Source organism: Fukomys damarensis, unplaced genomic scaffold, assembly GCF_012274545.1.
Source record: "Fukomys damarensis isolate Sample0158 unplaced genomic scaffold, DMR_v1.0_HiC HiC_scaffold_21, whole genome shotgun sequence".
Lineage (NCBI taxonomy): Eukaryota > Metazoa > Chordata > Mammalia > Rodentia > Bathyergidae > Fukomys > Fukomys damarensis.
In genome coordinates this window covers 21,854,430-21,870,681 of record NW_022900933.1, presented here as the reverse complement: position 1 = coordinate 21,870,681, position 16,252 = coordinate 21,854,430, and the positions used below count along the sequence as shown (strand labels likewise).

Genomic DNA, 16,252 nt, shown 5'->3' with positions numbered 1-16,252 from the left:
GTGTCATAAAGATCAGCTAGTTATGAGGTGCATTTGTGAGATTACCATTACTCTAACAAGTAATCACTTTATAGGACTGAAAGGTTTATTTAGGCCCACAGTTGTAGAGATTTCAGTCCATGGCCATTTGGCCCTTTGCCAAGGCAGTACATCGTGGTGGAGAGTGTGGGATGCTCTCCTCATCGTGGCTGGGAAGTCAATAGAAGGGGTGGAGTTTTGCATCCCTTCAAGGATGGGCCCCTTGTGACCTAACTTCATTCCACGACACCTCACCTCTCAGGGGTTCCACCACCTCCCAGTGGTGCTGCAGACTGGGGACGAAGATTTAACATATGAGCCTTTATGAGGACATTCCAGAGCTAAACTACTGCAAGTCCAAGAAGCAAACTGTTTTATAAGAAAAAAATGTCATGACCAAAGGTAGGACATAAAGTTAAAGTAGAGTTACCTGAAGACTAAATTAGTAGTGATTTAATAATCAATGAATTAAAATTCTTTCTATTGCTCTAAAGGTAAATAGATCCTCTGGTCATTATTTCATGGCTTCCTATTGCCATATCTTTAACATGGCAGGTACTGCCTCTGTAACCTGGCTTTAATAACTAACAATAATAATAAACAATAACTTCAACCTCTTCCACCTTTCTTAGCTATAGTGACTTTTTCCTTTTCCCTTAAATATGCCGAGCTTCCTCCCGTCCCAAGCCTTTGTGTATATAAGTCCCTCTGCTTTCCTTATATTTCAGTTCATCCATCCTTGCCATTCAAGAGTTGGCTGAAGTGACTTTGTCAAATAGGCCTTTGACCACCCATTCCAAAGCTGTACTTCTCATCCAAGTGTTCTCCATCATAACCCCCTCTTCCTGTTTCCAACATAGCACATACCACTTTACACAACTCATAGCACATGCTTAGATTTATCTCATTTTTTTCTTGTGTTTTTTGTCCTTTTAAATGCAAATTCCATGATTACAGGTGATTTTTGAGATGTTTGTTGTTTACTACTGCCTCTGTATGACACAAAAAGGTCTGATACTTGCTAAGTACCCAAGAAATATTTGCTGAATGACTAACTGAAAGTCTTCCACATTCTAGTGGAGAAGGGCTGGCTGAAAATAATGGATGGGGATAGAAAAAAGGGAAAAAGTTGAGGAAAGCAGCTCATCTAAATTCTTAGTAATTCAGAATTCTTAGCTATAAAATATATGTGTTAACCTGATTCATTTTACAGGGCTATGTGCATAATCATTCATTGAAAAGGAAGTACTGTGTAAATTCAAAATTCATGAGTTAAAATTATGAGATTTTATAATTAAGAAAGATAATACTGGAGGGGATAATATGAAGTTCATAGAAGATGAATAACTAATACCAAGTGCTAATAATACAAAGGAATTTAGGATTAGTCAAAGTTAAGTTCCATTTCATGCTTGAGTATAACATGATAAATGATGACAACTGTGCACCTAAACTTTTACAAAATTTATGAATTATTCCCTGACCATGCTAAAATTTATTAAGTGGAGACACTAACTTGTTATTTGTCTAGAGAGCATTATGAAGTCATAGAGAGACAGAGAGACAGAGAGAGAGAGGAGAGAGAGAGAGAGAGAGATCCAAGTTTCACAATATTATTTGATTTGGCAATTATGATTCTATTTTCTTTTTTCTTCAGAACATTTGTAAAATCAGCACTTTAAGAAAATTGGAAAGACCTGTATCATTGGATTTTCTGTTTTGTATATTGCTGGGAGTTTTAATAATTTTCAATAAGCATGCAGAATTAGAACCTAATACGTTGCATTTGAGTTCACGCATTATTTAAGTTAGAAAAGAACTTGAAAGAGTGTATAGTAATTTCCCTTCTCATTCTTCTCTATCTAACAGTGAGATTTAGTCCATGGTCATAGTGTTCATGAAGAATGTACTATGCTATGAGTAGGGCTAGAGGTTTCTTAAAGCTTTACAGCTCAATGCTGTTTTATTGAAAGGAAGTTGGAATCCACAAGACTCTACCTGAGAACACCTGGTGCCTCTCACTCTTGCTATTGTTCTTTGACTGAGTCATATACCTAAATCGATGTGGTTTTCATTCCTGAGAATTTTAATCTGATTCATTGTTTCCCAAACTTCAGGCTAAGCATCAACACTTATCTACCACCAAGGGAAAGATGTAAGGCCAAGGAAAAAAAAAATTTGCAAGATACTAACTTTTCCCAAAGTAGGGAAATTTCCTTTTTATGAAGATGGTATTGCTCTTGTTGTTTGGTGCAAGCCATTTTTTGTGAAAAATACAATGATAATCATTTTTTCAAAATATTTTATTTGGCAACTTAAAATATTGATAATATTGAATAATGGCTTCTATTAAATTTTCTTCAAGCATATTAACATTAAAATACAGAGAGAATAATGAACCCAAATTTTGTCTGATTATATCATTACCCATTCTCTCTTCCCTTAGTCTTTTTTATCTATAAATATTTTAGCCTTGAACTTTAGAAAATAAGGATTAATTTTCTTAAATTTATCTTGAACTTTTATTTTTTAAAAAATTAACTCTATTGGTACATTTTAGATATAGATCATGATCACATTCATCATAGGGAGTTTGTATCTGTGCATGATATATCTTGATCCTTCTTTTTTCCCCATTCCTTTTCCCTCCCCTCAATTCCTCTTTCCTTCCTTATTTACAAAAACTTTGTTTGCATTTTTGTCCTTCTATTCTCTTTTCACTTCCTATCTTGAAATTTTAGTGAATACAAAATCCTAATTAGAATTGAAACAGGCTTCATGGAGAATATTCAGTTATACACATGGCTGGAAAGAAAGTGGAAACAGGAAAGAGGTAATTCATTACCACTAGCGATGGGTGGAACTGATATTTAACCCTTGGAATTTTTATTCAATATCTAGTGACCGTTCCTGATGTCACAGAAAGGAAAGTAAAAACATATTGTAGAGGAGCCCTAACTCCGGCCATGCACAAAAATTAATTCAAAATAAATCATAGATCTAAGTAAAAGAAATAGACCCATACATATCTTAGGAAAAATCATAAATATAGATCTTCATGACTTTAAACTAGGAATTTGTTTTAGATATAATGTCAACAACCAAGGAAGCAAACAAAAATAGACAACTTGGATTTCATCAAAGTTAGAAACTTTTGTAAGGGTTGGGAATGTAGCACAGCTTGCAGGCCTGGCAAGCACAAGGTCCTGAGTTCGATCTCCGGTGGTTGCCCCCTCAATAAATTTTTGTGCATTACAGGAAACAATAAAGAAAATGAAAAGATGAGTCCAGAATGCATATAAATAGCTGCAAATCATATATGTGGTAAAGGTCTAGTATGCAGAATATATAAAGAAGCATTTTAGTTTAATTATGAAAAGATAATCTAATTAAAATGGGTAAAATATTTGAATAAGTCTTATTTGAAAGATGATATAAAAAATAAATAACACGTCATTAATCATCAGGGAAATACAAATGAAGACCACAGTGAGATATCACTTCATATCCCCACTAGGGTTGTTATAATACAGAGGAAAAGTAATGACAAGTATGAGCAAGGATGTGGAAAAACTGGAAACAAGTGTTCTGCTGATGAGACAGTAAAGCGTTCAGCCATTTTGAAAAACAGTTTGAAAGTTTCTTAAAAAGTTAAGTATATACAGAGGAAAGCATAAAATATAGAATTATTATATGATACAGCAATTCCTTTCCTGGGAATGTACCCTAGAGAAAGGAAAGCACATGTTCACACAAAACATTGACTAGGACTGTTCAGAGAAGCATTATTCATGAAACAAAGCTGTATGTGGTGTCACATACCTGTAATCCCAGCACTCAGGAAGCTGAGGCAGGAGAATCTCTGGGAGTTCAAAGGCAGCCTGGGCAACAAAGTGAGTTCAGTCAGCCTGGGTTACATAGTGAGTTTGAGGCCAGCGTGAACTACGATATGAGACCCTGTCTCAAAAAACTAAAAACCAAATCCAAAACAAAATATACATAAATGGGTGTCAACTGATGAATGGATAAGCAGAATGTATTATAATGATGCAATAAAATATTACTGAGCTTTAAAAAGGAATGGCATTCCAAGTAGCACTCTGACACAGATGAGTCTTGGAAACATTTTGCTCTGTGACAGAAGTTGGAAGGCCCATAATTTTAAGATTTCATTTTCATGAAATGTCCAGTATATGGATATCCTTGCATACAGAGCGTAGACTGGTTGTTGCTAAAGGCTAGTGGATATTTGGTTTCTTTTTGAGGCAATGAAAATATTCTAGAATTAGGTGATGGTAATGGTGCAAAACTTTTCAAATATACTTAAAAAACCCTCGAATTATGTACTTTAAAAGTATCAGTTTTATAGTATGGAAATTATGTCTCAGGGTAAGACATAAGGGTCTACTTCCTTCCATCCCTCAAAGTTATTATTACCTTCATTATAGTTATTTTCTTTCTTTTTGTCTCTTTTTCCTAAAGGAAAATTTATAGCAGCAAGCTAAATTTTAGGTACTCATATGTTAAATGTTAAAACTAAGAATTCTAATTTTACTTTTTAATTTTTAACACTAATGAACTTTTATTGCCCTCCTCTGATGTTGGGGATCAGGCACTCTGCCACTGAGCTACATCCCCAGCAATTTAAAAAATTTTTAAAGTAGTTTTTTTTTTAATTGAGTAATTTTAGATATCTGGAAAGCGTTCAGTGCCAGTAAAGAAAAATCCCCTAGGTTTTCATTCAGTTACCTCCTCATGTCAGCTTCTTTTACTTATTTGTAATTTTAAAATTTTTTATTAGTGCCTGTTTGCAATACATAATGATTACATTCATTGTGGTAACATCAGCATCTTGTATAACGGTGGAACTAAATCTAAGAAGCTGACCCTGGTACATTGCTATTAAATGCACCCCGTAATTTATTCAGACATTATGTTTTTCCACTGTGACCTGTTTCTCTCTGCCCAGTTCCAGTCCAAGAGCCACTTTGCATTTAGTTGACACATCCCTTTAATACTCTCTGGTCTGTGACAGCTTCTCATTCTTTCCTTACTTTTTGTGACCTCGAGACTTTTTGAACAGAATTGTTCAGGTGTTTTAAATAATGTGTCTCAAGTTGGTTGGGTTCATCTATTATTTTCCCCATGATTGTTGGGGTTATGAGTGTGGGGTTGCAGACCCCAGAGGTGATACACCTTTCCCATCGCATCTTTTCAGGGAGGACAGGGCATCAAGATGACTAATCATTGGTGAAACTAATCTTGATCATTTCCTTTACTTAGTGCTTGCCAGGTGGTTTCACAGAGAAGCTATCGTAATTTTCCTTCCTATATTCTGTGACTTAGAAGTGAGTCAATAAATTGAGCTCGCACTCAGAGTAGGGTATGGGGAGATTAAGGCACACCTCTTGGAGTGGGGAGTATCTGTGGATTGTTACTTGGAATTTCCCTGTTTAGAACTTGTGTCCCTTCCCCTTTATGTATTTATCCAGTCCTTTAGTTATATCAATATGGATTCACGTATATTTATTTTATGCTATGTGTTAAAATCTAACTATTTTATTGTTCAAAGGGTGCTAGCTTTGACTACTGTAGCTTTTTCAGATTGACTTGTTTTTTCTTTTACATGATCCATTATCTATGTATCTGTGTATCTATCTATCTAGCTGCCATCTACCCCTCTAGCATGTTTTGAAGCACTTCTTTATTTCTGGCGCTACAAAGTGCTCTAAGCTCTTCTTAAAAACCCACTGTCCCAGACTTAAAGTCAGTCCCAGTTGCTGTCGTAGAGAATGGCATTAGAAACCGAGATCTAATTGCTTCTCGGCCTTTTGGCTAAGATCAAGTGTAGAAACCAAGATCTGTTGACTGGATGTAAGAGCGATGATATTTCCTATAATGGAAATACATCAGGTTGGAGGAAAGGAAGATATCAGTTGTTTAATGAATGAAAGAGGAGAAAAGAAAGAAAAAGGAAGTAGATTAGACAATGGTTGAGGAATAAGTGGCCTATGGCCGGTGAATATTAAAACACAGCACCTACTGAGTTCCTCATGTGAAACACTGCCCAAATGTGCCCAGGCATTCCACTTTGGCTTTTTAAACTGATGAGATACTGAGGTAAATCTATACCAAGTTGCCTTTGAAATTGAATATGATATGCAATTCAAGTAGGAAAAATCAAATCTGACCTTTCGGATTCACCTTCATTTGAATCCTCAAAATAAAGCACTACTTGATATTGCTGCTGTTGTGTTGGATTTTTCCCTTTTCATGAAGCAAGTTCAAGTAGGCGCTTAAAATAAAAGAAGGTAATAATGATAATGACAACTAGAGAGTGTTATTGTTTGCGTTTTATTCTTAGGACTTTTTCTTTTATTTTGTCCCCAGCAGCGAAAGACTGGATACCAGACATGCAAGTAGCTGTGACGGAGACCTATGAAAGGAGAGGGCTGTTGAATTCGTGGTGCAGCAGGCAGGGAAAATGCTGTAATTCTGTTCTCTTAAACTTTAGTGCAGAGGCTGCCTGTGCGGGACATTGTAAAGGGCAGCCTGCTTCACAGGAGAGCACTGAGGCGGACAGTCTTACTATACTTATATTAACATATGTGCGCCTCACAGAATACTTTTGGAAAATGCTGGCAGACACATTTTTTAAGAATAAAATTGGAGAGAGCAGTTTTTGGTTTTTTTTTTTTAGCTGAAGATTTTGAATGGTACTATAGATTAGCTAGAAGTTATAAAAGCTCTTCCTGAGTCAGCAAAATAGTAGAATGAAGTTTCCCAAAGTGGGTTTAGCACTGGTGGCTAACATAATAACTCAGGAATTGTCAATTCAATCTATTCAGAGGATAGGATAAATGTTTTGATTCTACCTTCTTATTTGCCCTGGGTACCTGAGGGCTTGCTGTAATTAATAATACATTGTTGTACTTGTAGAATACCTTTTATCTCAGAAACCCGTGATCTTGGAAGAAAAATATGGCACAGTTTGTCCTAAACCAAAGTAAATTATATCTTCTATTTGATTTATAAATCTTCATTTTCCTACTCACTTATCTCTGGAAGGAGCATGGCTTATCTCAGGCCTGAGACTTACCCTACCTGTACTAGAGACTTGCTGGCTGTATAGCTGTGTTCCTCTTGTGCTTGCTATGGGCCACACTGCATTTTTTTTAAGTAATACATACAATATATATATATATATATATATATACACATTATACAAAATACTATATATATATGTATATATACAAAAATACAATATATATATATATATACACAAAAATACAATACATATACATATATTGGGGATTGAACTATTGAACTCAGCACCTTGCACTTTCAAGGCAGGTGTTGGCACCACTGAGCTAAATCCCCAGCTGTGCGACATTGCATTCCTTTACCCTCTAAGAAAAATTTGTAAGTGGAAGTCTGGACCCCCCCCTCGCTCCCCAGTATCTCAGAATGTAACATATTTGGAGACAGGTCTTTAAAGCAGTCATTAAATCAAATGAGGTCATCAGTACTGATAGGCCCTAATATAATCTGTTGCCCTTCTAAGAAAGGAAATTTGGACACAGGCCCCTGCAAAAGTAAGGTGGTGCAAAGAGACACAGGCAGCAGATACCCACTTATTAGGGATTATACCAGGACCTCCCCTCGTGGCCTTCAAAGGAACCAATCCTGCTGTCCCCCCTTTTTCAGACTTCCAGCCTTCAGAACTGTAAGAAAATATATGTCTGCTTTTTAAGCCACCTGCTTATGGTACTTTGTTATGGCAACCTAAGCAAACCAATATAGTGCTATGTGAAAAAACTGCAGGTATCTTTGAGGAGAAAGTAAAAACTAGGATTTGTTGTGAGTCACTGTATAAAGAGAGATTTCTTTTATCTCAGTAGTCATAACAGTTACTCTTGAGGTAGGATTAACTTCATTATATTGATGAAAATTGAAGAACAGATAGTAGAATAGATCTCAGTTTATACCACGCCCACTTCTAGTTCTTGCCTTTTTGTGTTGAATCATTGGAAAAGAACACACAACATGTAACCCAAGTCCAACACGTAATGTACTATACTTCTGCAATGACTTAAATAAAGATATGCTTGTATATTTAGTCATGGGATTAAATTCAAGGTAGCCTTCATCTAGAAATGACCCAAACATCTTGATGACAGGAACCTCAAAGTCAACAATCTGCTCTCTTAATAACTGGGGAGTCATTTCAGGCTTTCACTAGACGATGCTTATTTCTATGTGATGAGACCATATGATGCTGGCATGTCAATGTGATAGGCCATCTGATGTTTGGCCAGATGGTATTTCATTTTGAAATTTCTCTCCTATTGTTATTCATGTTTTTCTACTGTTAGTGGAGAAGGGAATTTCTGCAAGCACCAAAGTGAGGGAGTCACTCACCATACTGATATGGTAGGAAATACCCCCCCCCCATAGGATATGCCCTACCATCTAAGGGAGCACTGGACTCTTCATTTGTGGACTGATCATTAACATAACAATTCGTGGTTGAATACAAAGAGAACAAAGGACTTCAGATTCTTCTATCTTTAGTTCTTCTAGTGATGGATGCACTCTGGGGAAAGGCATATGATTGTCCCCTGCCCCAGTTTTCTCATTTATAGACTAGAAATAAAATGTGGGACACTTTACTTCAAAAGGCATTTAGAAGATGAATGAGGTAGTCTCTTTTAAAAATAATATGTGGTTGTTGAAGAAAGAGAGTTATATCTTTTTTGTAACTATTGCCAGCGTGATGAAGCCCAAAACTTGACTCTGACCTGTCAATGCTTACTTAAATCTTTTAACCCCATGTGGATACAAATGATTTCAAGTACTTTTGCTGCTGTTTTCCTTAGTAAGATGAAAAGGCATCCACATGTTAGAAATTACCATTTGAGGGATCAATTAATTGGTATGTTTCAGGTTTGCAATGGAAAACTTATCCTACCCTCCAGAAATAGTTCATCTCTATTTTTAAGCAAGCTCAAATGCTTTGCCATGGGTAACATTTGTGGCAAAGTTTCTGGTTTTAGTCACTTTATTCCTAGTCAACACAGAAGGTTTCCACTGTACTTTGTTTTCAACCTGTTTCCCAGATGTGTTTAGAAAGGCACATTGGATGGTGTATTGGGAATGAGAGACCAGGAGTATTTTGGGGTAAATTAAAGTTTGGATGTTTGAACTATTTCATGGATTAAATTGTGTCCTCCTGAAATTCTTACATTGAAGCTTTAACTCCCAGTGTGTGTGTGCATTTAGAGTTGTGGCATAAAAGGAGGTAACTAAGGTTAAATGAGGTCATGAGGGTGAAGCTCTGATGTGATAGAGTTAATATCCTTGTAAGAAGAGACACGAGCAAGCTTTTGCTCATGCTCCCCTACTCCTCCCCACGTACTCTTTCTTGCATTCACCCCTCCCTGTCTTTGTCCTTCTTTCTCTCCCTTTCCACCATCATGAACAAATACCAAGATGACTCCCAACTCTAAGCCAGGAACAATGGACTCACCAGAAACCAGCCATGCTGCCACCTTGGTCAGGGACCTTAGCTTCCAGGGAATGTAACTGTGTGTTTAAAATACTGTGGTACTTTGTTATGGAAGATGGCAAAGGCTAATATGAACCCACCCTAGGAGTTCAATAAAGACGGATATAAAGGCAGATTTTAGAAGAATCTCCTAAGGAGGAGGTTGTCGTACTTTAACTGTAAATTATTATACAGAAAATATTTTAGGCTGCGTCATATACTCTCTATGGCAACCATTCAACTTCTGCCCTCTGGAACAAAACCGGCACAAACAGTATGTAAAACAATGAACAGGACTGGGTTCTGGCAAAACTTCATTTACGAAAGTGGATAGTGGTTTATATCAGGTTGCACACTATAGATTTCTGGCCCTTAGTTTAAGAAAACAAAACGAAATAAAATCTAAGAAAACAAAATATATTTAAATGTTTTTCTGAAGATAGTTAAATGTTTTATTTAACTATTACTAAACAAAAGTAATGACAATCATTTCTTTTTCAGGTTTCTGAAATTCCAACACATGATTCATGTTAATGTTAGTGTTGTAATTTTTAAGGTACTGACACGTGAGCCAATGCATTTTTCTTCTAATTTTTAACTTCCTCTAATCCAATGAAAGTAATCTTTGTAATGCTTTTTTTTTTTTTACCTCTACAAAATATTCAAACAAAAGATCACACACAAACCTGTCAGTATCCTTGTTTTGCTGTTTGTGCTGAGTTTTTTGCCAGCTTTTCTGAGTCTTCCTATGTGCTAATTCTGGAAGTCACTTTTCTTTCCCTTTCTTCCCGGTGCTCCTAGAACTTTGCTAGGTCTCTCCTTTTCCTATCATAGGCTATAATTATTTGAAAATATCACCTCTTTGGCCTCCATGACTCTACTATGATTGCCAAAGTTTTCTTCTTGTATATTTACAACCACAACCATCAGTTACAGGATGCTTATTATACCCAGGAATTACGCCAACTATTTTCCAACTATAACCCCATTTAATTATTATACCATTCCTATCAGGTATAATTATGTCCATTTTGTAGACAAGGACACTGAAGTACAGACTAGCTAAGGAAAGGGAACATAATTGAATAATGGTAAGTAAGTAACAAAACTTGGTTTGGAATCCAAGGGTGGCTGAATCCAGAACCTGTATTTTTATCCATTTTCCCCTGTTAGCTCTTCGTGATGCACACACTGTCAAAATATTCCTTTTCTTTTTCTTCGACCCTTATAATAGAAAACAATATATAACTTTGATCCCTCCAAAAACATCTGTGATCAGTGAAGATGGGATATATGATAAATTAACTTCATGAAGAAAATAGGGGTATTTCAGAAGCTATTTTCCTATTTAAAAAAACTCAGTTTTAGATCCATGCATATACCATCTTAGTGCATTGTTCGTCTTCAAGTTAAATGCGGTTAAGGCAACCCTATATCTGTATCTTTTGTTAAATCCATTAAGTTCTAGAAAATAGGGATGATTTCACTTCCTCTTAACTATAAGGGAATGTACTATCATCTGGGAATATGGAAAGGCTTTGGGCTTTTTGGTTTTATTAGACAGAACTCACATTAGCTTTTATGCACTGTACTTCACATACCTCTTGAACTTCTTGGGACATTAATGTCCTTATGTGTTAAACAGGTTAGTAATATGTCCCTACCAGGGTCACTGAAATGAGCACTAATGTTTGTAAGGTATGCAGCCTTATGCTTCTCATGTAAGAGGGTCCTTATGTTAAAGCTGCTGATCAAATGGTGATTATATTCATAATGGAGGTAAAGCAGTCAAGTGAGTATAGATTATTATTGTACTTATGGAGTATGAGTGTGACTTTGACAGGGACTATTCTTATGTGTATAAAAAATGTTTTTCTCATTTAGTATAAAAAATGACATTCTGGAAGTCCTTGATATAACAGTACGCTCTTTCAGAAGTGTCTACTGTTAGAGAGAAGTGAAACACTGGCTTTGATTGATCTTTGTCATTCACAGTTTATCTATTCAGCAAAGAGGAAGCTGCTGGGTATCAAAATGTGTTTTTTTAAGAAATATTTTTAAAGACTGACCACCATGAGCTTTTCCTGCTCTTTCCCATATCTTGGTATAGCTTGGGTTAACAGCTCGGGTGAGAATTGTATAAATCAACTGTGTCCTTCTGTGCCTGTACGTACTCTATAGCCATCACGTTGAATGCCAGAAGTTGCTGACTTTCAGGTAGTCCCCTGAGGAGGAGGAGGACTCAAACCTAGATATTCTTGCCAAAACTGTCCTTTACATATCAACCAACAAGCTGGCATTAAATAGGATCATTTCTCCTTACCTGCTTTGTGGGTTATTTATGGAAAAAGAAAAATTAGAAACGCTTTCCTATCTTCTTTTCAATTTCTATTGTTCTTATCTGCCATAGCGTTTGTTCCTAGAATACGGAGAACTTTTTATACTTGAATCACACATGATGAAGAAAGCAAATCTAGAAAAATGAAGCATGCTAGAATGCACTGCTAAGACAAATAGATATGATTTAGGGCTTATCAGATATTTGGAGAATCTGAAATCAGCAGAACATATTAAAATTTCTCAATCTGGGCCTCAGGAAAGCATGACTGGAAAACAGGTCTGTGGGCTGCCTGCTGAAATGCTAGCGGTATCAAAGAGTACTGGGAAGAGTCACCTAGCCTAGCTGGCCCCTGGGGAAGGGGTATCAGACTTGGTAAATAAAAACACCAAATATATAGTTACATGTGGTTGTCTGTCTGATAAATGCAAATTGCTTTTTAATGTAAGTCTGTTACAAGCATTGAATAAGACATACTATTCATACTAGATAAAAACTTCTTATTGCAAACTCAAATTTAATTGGGCATCTAGCATTTTATTTAGTAAACCCACCCTAGGAGTTCAACAAAGACCGATATAAAGGTGGAGCCAGGGATCAAAAGCAGGCAAAGTGAAGTGCAAGCAGAAATAGATACAGTGAACTGGTGAGAGGATCTTGACTCTTAGGTGACACTTACTGTCATACAGGGAAGCTGTTAGATATCTTGGGTAGAAACCCTCATATCTTTGCATCTAAAATGAAGAGATGCTGAACTGGATCGCTAACTAGCTCTCAATCTTACAGGTGAAATATCTGACGTTCATCAGTAGACTCGCTCTCTAAACTGTTTCCATCTTTCCCCCTACTTCTTTCTCATCAGTACCAAAACCGCTTTTTGTCTGTCGAGGTACCTAAATAAATAACTTCATAAATGTCTTTAACTTCGTGTCTTCTGTTCCTCCCACTGCTAATGTAACTCTTTTCCTCTTCTTAGAGCCAAAGACCTTGAAAGAATAGTTCCCACAGTTTTTATCTCTTTGTTCTCTACACAGTTTAGTCCATTGTGGTCTAGTTGAGATGACTAACCACCTCGGCTATTAGACGAGTGCTTTTCAGGGTTTTCCATACCTGACCTCTGAGCCATTCGGCATAGCAGTGTTTCTTCCCCATCTAGTCACTCTGTGTGCTTATTTCCTTTGGCTTCTGAGATAATCCACTGACCTGTATAGACTCCTTTTCCTTTGCATGTTCTCCGTGTGTCTACATTTAAGATTTTTCTGCTAGCTTTATATGAGGTCTGCACAGTACCCTTTACTGATTTATATATTGTCATGCCTTCCACTATAGGTCTTTTACAATTGATATCCCTCAGCCAGCATACAATGTGGCCTACGTATTTGTTAATCCTATACTAGTGGAGCATAAGATAAAAGGCATTTATTTATTAAATAAAGAAAATGAGGTTTAATTCCTTTTTTACCCTACGATTCTTCAGACAAATGTTCTCTGAATGTAGACAGACATTACCCTTTTGAGGCTCCAGTGGTTTGCTTTTGAAAGGTAACTCTCGTGGTTGTGGCTTGGAGGTGTCTGGTATAGCCTTTTGTCTTAGCATATGCCTTGATAAGGGGTATTCCCAGAGACTCAAGTTATTTACTGTCTGTCCCAGAGACAGATTGTGTTGGTATTATACTTTGTGCACTTTTTCAGTCACTGCACAATTTTGACATACTTCTGTATTTCGTCACACACGATGTCCATGCAGTGGTTAGTATGTTGTCAATACGTAGCATAATTGGAGCTTGTTGTCCCAGGAAGTGTGTGGTGACGGCACATGGCTTCCTCATATGGCTTCTGCCTGTATGCAGGAGATCTTCATCAGAGACCTCAGCTAAGGCTACGTTACTTCAGTGCTTATGCACATTGTAGGAGCACATCAATTTATCAAGTGCTGCGCCTCTTAGAGTCACTCTGAGCACATTGCACACAAAAAGTCACACTTCCCCAGTGATTTACGTTGGAGTTTGGGGGATGTATATTCTCATTAAAGTGTTGACACTAAGGCAAATTAAAATCATTATTTGATGTGTAAAAATCCTATAGTAAAGTACAGTATTAAGAAGCAAGGCCTCTGAAAAATTATCCACAAAAATATCAAAAGTAAGTGAAGTACCTTTTCACCAGATCTTAAATTTCCTAAAACTTCAAATAAGAATTTACACTAGGAAAAAAAAAAAAGAAATGCAACAAAATAGTATTTATCTTCTTTTCCATAAATTTGTTTGTTTTGTTATATTGTGAGAAAGGAAGAAGTTCTTGGAGGGTGGTTCAAAGATAGCCAAGAGATTGTCTTAGTTTGGATCCCTGTAGCAAAATAAGTTGAACCAGGTGGCTTACATGATAGATATTTATTTCTCATAGTTCTGAGGTTGGAAGTCTGTTATTAAGGAGCAGGGATTGTTGGGTGCTATTGGGGAAAGGACATCTTACCTGCTTGCCAATGGTGGCATTCATGCTGTACCCTTACATGGCAACAGCTCTGTTTTCTTTCTATAAGAGCACCAACTCCATTGTGAAGACCTACCCCGAAAGCCCCTACCTCCTAATACCATCCCACTTTCAGTCTATGAATCCATAACTTTCAGTCTATGAATTTTGGGAAAACACAACATTCAGTCCATAACAAGAATAGTCTACTGGGCATAAAAATTTTCTATATCCATAATGATGCTGAAAGTTTTCTGTTTGGAGATTAAAATGCTTGTCACTGAGATCATCTTAGAGAAAATATTATTGAAACTGAGAATCAAGTCTTTACAGGGAATTTATCACACTGTCCCCCCAAAAATCTATGGTGTGAATAAGTCAGTACCACAGGAGTTTTATTGTGTTCTTTAGACTATTGTACACCCAGAAATAAAAAGCACATAACCCTTGAAAAATGCTACCTTTCCTAGCATTTTGATTTGACCTTGTGTCATTTCTCTGTATACCTGTTCCTGGACACAAAATGAAGTTGAGGAAAAGTCAAGTAATGAATTCAGCAGACTGAAATGAATCAGGTCAGACTTTTCGTTCTTTGAAAATCTTGCTGGTGTTGCTCTTTACTGTTGGTTTTTATCGCTCTAGTAGAGTTTAGAATTGTGACATTTAGGAAAAAGAACTAATTTTGAGGGTGGGGCAATTACTCTTTTTAGTGAAGATATACATCCACGCAAAGACACCTGGGTATATGAACCTGTGCCTTAGCTTTATTAATCTAGCCCCAAGCTGCAAATAATCTAAGTACCTTGAACTGGTGAATGGATAAACATACAGTTGATTATTGCTCACAATAAAAAGATGTAAGCTACTGATACATGTACAATATAATTGAAACTTGCAGGCAGGCATATTGCTTAATGAAAGAATTTTAATGCATTATTGTATAATTTCATGTATATAAAATATCCAGAAAAGACACATTTATAAATAGAGAAATTAGACCAGAGACTGCTGCTGGCCAGGTTGGAAAGAAGTATTAATTGAAAAAAAGCACCAGAGGAAGTTTACAGATGGTAGAAATTTCTAAAATTCTGCTGTAGTGACAGGTATTTAACTTTATAGATTTTCTAAAAATCACTGAATTGTACCCTTGCAGTGGGTGAATTAACATTATATAAATTGCATCTCAACAAAGCTGTTACAAAAGAGAGCTTCTAATAAACTTCCATGTTCTTTGTTAAGGAAAAACTGAAAAAAATCTGTATCGTAGGGAACTGTCATTGTTCTGATCCATCCTGTACTTCTCCTCATTTAGATTATGCTGGTCTTAACACCGTGATCTTTCCACAAGTCATGTGGAGCCCATTCAAAAGCATTGCGGGTCAAATGGACACCATTTTCCTCGGGAAGATGGAGGGGGAAGTGGAGAGGCTACTCAGACCACAGAATCGTCTGTGACTTCCAGGCATGAGTTGCTTAGCAAAATGACAGGAACTGTAAACACATTCATTGGGAGGTACTGGATGAGAACCTCTGTCTTTCCTGGCACTGGCAGTCAGAAGAAATGGAAGTGTGGCCCTGGAAAATCAGTGTAATAGCTGTGCTTCGTTTCTCTTATGAGTCACAGGGGTACAGTTCGTGACATATCAAAGTTCCGGAATAACATCCATCAGCACTTCACTATCAACATGCAGCAGATTGAACATGTTTTCTTCTGAGGAACACTCTGCTCATCCCTAAATCAGAATCTTTGGAGAAAATGCAGAGCATGTTGAAAAGCAGATAATAAATAGTAACAGCAAGAATAGGCTGTGTTAGTGCTTTTAGCCACAGTAAATGCATCTGATAGGGTCTCTTTAATATATAAATCTTGCCATCATTAT

At 36.6% G+C, this 16,252-nt stretch overlaps 1 long non-coding RNA gene across 1 annotated transcript; it reads left to right on the top strand.

The window, feature by feature from the left end:
- The first annotated feature begins 273 nt into the window (after positions 1–273).
- LOC104877198 lies at positions 274–16,168 on the top strand. Its single transcript, XR_784540.1, has 3 exons — positions 274–420; positions 15,685–15,885; positions 15,997–16,168. It is a non-coding gene; the product is annotated as an uncharacterized LOC104877198 (long non-coding RNA).
- Positions 16,169–16,252: the final 84 nt, after the last annotated feature.